General features: G+C 36.4%; 1 pseudogene; it reads left to right on the top strand.

The window, feature by feature from the left end:
• Window positions 1-660: 660 nt before the first annotated feature.
• Window positions 661-1,609, top strand: LOC124959122 (olfactory receptor 1086-like; annotated as a pseudogene).
• The last annotated feature ends 2,764 nt before the right edge of the window (window positions 1,610-4,373 follow it).

A 4,373-nucleotide genomic window follows, 5' to 3' on the forward strand; every position in this document is an offset into this window, starting at 1 on the left:
CTGTGAGAACACTGATAACTTTCCCATGATTCTGCAGTGATCAGCATGAAAAATCCATTGAAACTGTCTTCTGATCTGCTGTATAGAATTTATACAATGTATGTGCGAAGCCTTCCTTATTTAGCAGAGACCGACTAGGTTGAGCCAAGGGACGCAGAGGATCTGCCAGGAAGTATGTGGCACAGTGTGGGAGTGGTTTTCTGTCTCCTTCTGGAATTTTCCCCATAAGAGGATGGCTCCCCTAATTCCACCCTATCCTGTCCATCACAGAAGAAGCTCTTCCCAGTCCTGGCACCCTTTACCTGTATGTTATAAATAAAGGAGAGCTGGGCGACTCGGTTGTGGTAAAGAGGCTAGAGTTGGTATGGCCAGACCCATCACATCCCCTCTCATAAAAAGAGTATGGGCTCTTGTGTGTTTATTGACTAGATAAATATTGGGGTTAATAGAAAAACTGCCAACAGCCTCCTCCAGCAGTCAACCCTTTCCTCCTCCAGGTGGGATATGGTAGAGAGGACCCAGAAAAATCTCAACAACATACATATGTACATTATTGGGCATGGATCCTGTTCCTTACAGTCATGGTGCTGTTCATTCTTTCCTAGTAATCTCAGCTGTGATTTTATGATCATCTTCAAGTGTGTTCCATGGGATTTCAGCATGAAGAATGTCACTGAAGTAACTGTATTTGTGCTGAAGGGCTTCACTGACAATCCTGAACTGCAGATCTTCTTCTTCCTCCTGTTTCTAGCACTTTACCTGTTTACTCTCATGGGAAATTTAGGACTGATTGTCTTAGTCATTGCGAATTCCCGGCTGCACAACCCAATGTACTATTTTCTGGGTGTATTATCTTCAATAGATGCCTGCTATTCCTCTGCTATCACTCCAAAGATGTTTGTGGACTTTCTGTCAAGGAAGAAGGCCATTTCATTTGGTGCATGTGCAGCCCAGATGTTCCTTGCTGTAACTTGTGGAACCACAGAGTGCTTTCTCTTGGCAGCCATGGCTTATGACCGCTATGTGGCCATTTACAACACACTTCTCTATTTAGTGAGCATGTCACCCAGGGTCTATGTGCCACTCATGGTGACTTCCTGTGTTGGTGGGATTCTGCATGCTGTAACACACACAACTGCCACTTTCAGCCTGTCCTTCTGTGGATCCATGTAATCAAACACGTCTTCTGTGACATCCCTCCTCTCCTTGCCATTTCTTGTTCTGACACACACCCCAACCAGCTTCTGTTCTTCTACTTTGCTGGCTCCATTGAGATATGCACTATCCTAATCGTCCTGATCTCCTATGGTTTCATTCTGTTGGCAATTCTGAGAATCCGCTCTGCTGAAGGGAAGAGAAAAGTCTTTTCTACCTGTGGCCCCACCTAACTGCAGTGTGCATTTTTTATGGCACTGCTGTATTCATGTATGTGAGACCAACATCCAGCTATGCTTTGGAGCATGACATGATAGTGTCTATATTTTACACCATTTTTATTTCCATGCTAAATCCCCTCATCTATAGTTTAAGAAACAAAGATATAAAAGCAGCAATGCAGAAAGTGTTTGGGAATAATCAGCCTATTAATAAAGGCTGTTTTTCACAGTAGGCATTCACTGAATAAATTAAGAGAGATACATTTGACAGGATCATAAGAGTTCCTCAAAATTTCCTGGTATTGATAGTTCTCTGATTTGTGGCCATTTGGTATACCAGTCATGGTCATTCCTTCTTGTGTTGTTGTAAATGTGGAATCATCCATTTGCTTTTTGCTATGATCATACTTAAACATGTATATACATATGTATGTACATCATGTACTAAGTGAAATATACAAAATTCCAATACACACTTGTATTTATTGATGTAATTTTTTAAGATTCTGTATTTTTTTTTGCCTAAATCATAATGTATGGATTATATTCCTTGTAGTTGTGAATAATTACATTATGTCAACCAACTTGATCAAGTACTATATTAAACCATGGGAAAAAAGTCACCATTTCCATAAGCCCAGGATGTTTTCCATAGAATCATAGGTACTTGGATGTGGTTCAAAGCAATCTGCTCTATTCTTATCTCTGTGCAATACCCATTCAGTCTATGGTTTAAACACCAAAGACAACATGCTCATATTCCAGAATCACTTCCATGCCATGATTGGTGAAGGGGGATTTCTTCTTCTTTTTGTACCTTCCCTAGCATAGGCATAAAATCATTCTTTAATTTCTCACAAACTATTGATGTAGACATTAGCAGTGTTCAAGACTAAACTTAAACACAAGAAAAACAAAAGGAAAGCACAATTTGGAGAGTAATGTAAGACTGGATGACAGATTTTGTTCTTGCCAGAACTGAGCACACAGGGTCATGATGAAATCTACAGACCTGGCCCCTGTTCAGCTTTTTCTTGATTCCGGCATTCTGAGAAGCTCTTGCAAATGGCATGCCACCTTTTGCCCAGGTACAAGAATGAATACTCTAGAATGGCTACTGTGCTCATCTTTAACCCTGTTCCCAAAAAACCAAAACTTCACTGCACAGGTGTGTCTTTATTACATTTGTTTCAGTGATATTTTTTCCTTTCTTCCTTCATTTTCCTTTATTGTTTCATTTTGTAACACCATTTCCTCTCTGAAGGGTTCTTTCTTTCATTAATTGCTGTAGGATAAGGTGTTTATTACATAGAATACAACCAAAAGATATTTTTCTAGAATGGGATTAATAAATTCAAATAAGCCTGTAACAGACAATGCAGAATATCCTACTTATTATACATAAGTAAGAGTATCTCAATTATAATAATTCCCCAGCAGAAGATAAATATTTTATGTAAATTTATATCAAGTTAATTTACATTAAAATCTCCCTTAAACACCAAAAAACAAAACAACTGGAAATTGCCCAATGTTTTTGTCTGGATATGTGAGGGGAGGATAGAGATTGGGGTAAATTGGCCTGTTTTCATCCTGCTTGATGTGATCCCTGTTATTCATCATTTTAGCCATGACATGGAAATGAAGACCCTGTGCATAATTACCATAGATATAATTGGATTAAATATTCCAATTAAAAGATGTAGAGTGTATGAATACTTTAAAAAAACCAAGAAACTACTATATGTTTCTTACAAGAGGTTGACTTTACATCTAAGTAAATCCTGGGGTTGATTTTGAAAAATAAAGCAAGATATCCCATGCAGATGGAATCCACAGGAGAAAAGAGGTAACCATATTTACATCAGATAAAATGTACTTAAAATAAGAAGTCACAAAACTACAAAAGGATAATTATAAAATGATAAAGGGGTCAATTAAGCTAGAGGTAATAAAAATTCTAAATATTTATGTATCCAAAATCAGAGCTCCCAAATACACATATAAAGGAAGATTATAGTTTCTCTCTTTTTCTTTGGAGATAATAATAATACTGTAATAAAATAATGCTAAGGGAATTTAATACTCCTTTTCCAGCTATGGATATATTAAGCAGAGTGAAAATCAGTGGAGAAACAAGAGTTAAATCGCTTCTTGGACAAAGCAGACCCAATAGAAATTCGAAGAAAATTCCATCACACTCTGAGTCTACACCTCCATCTCATCAGCACATAACGTGTTCTGCAGAATTCTTCACATGACCAATTAAAGACAACTATGAAAAATGTTTCAATTGAAATCATTTTTTTCGATCTAAATATAAGAAAACTAGAAATCATTGGATAGAGATATGTTGAACACTGTAAAATTACATGAAAATGAAATAGTCTACATTGGAAAACTAATGAATCATGGTAAAACTCAAGAAGAAAGTTTAAATGATACATGAAATAAATTCAGAGACAGATGTAACATACAATAAACAAACAGTGGGATTTGGAAAATGAATATCAAGAGGTGATTATATATCAAGCAATGCCTAAATAAAAAAAAAAAAAAATAGAACTCACTATACCAGTACCACTCATGAAATAAGAATAAGAAGGAAAACAAAATAAACCCAACCAAACAAAGACTTTCAAAGGAAAAAATGATAAAGAATAGACTTTAAATAAGTGAAACTGAGACTAACACAAATGCAAACAATCAATAAAATGAGGAACTGTTTCTTCAAAAAAAGATCAGAAAAATTGACGTACCCATATTTAGACTAGCAAAAGGGAAAAAAGACTTGATTAAATAAAAAAGTGTATGAATAGGGAGCAGAGATAGAGCACAGTCATTTGAACATTTTCCTAGCATGCACAAGGTCCTGGGTTCAAACCCAATACAGAAGAAAAAATAGTGGGAATTAATTTTATATGACACCTCAGAAATGCAAAAGGTCATCAGAGATTTTTATGAGCAGCACTATGTCAGCATGGTTGATAATTTAGA

Source organism: Sciurus carolinensis, chromosome 11 (genome assembly GCF_902686445.1).
Source record: "Sciurus carolinensis chromosome 11, mSciCar1.2, whole genome shotgun sequence".
NCBI classification, from domain to species: domain Eukaryota; kingdom Metazoa; phylum Chordata; class Mammalia; order Rodentia; family Sciuridae; genus Sciurus; species Sciurus carolinensis.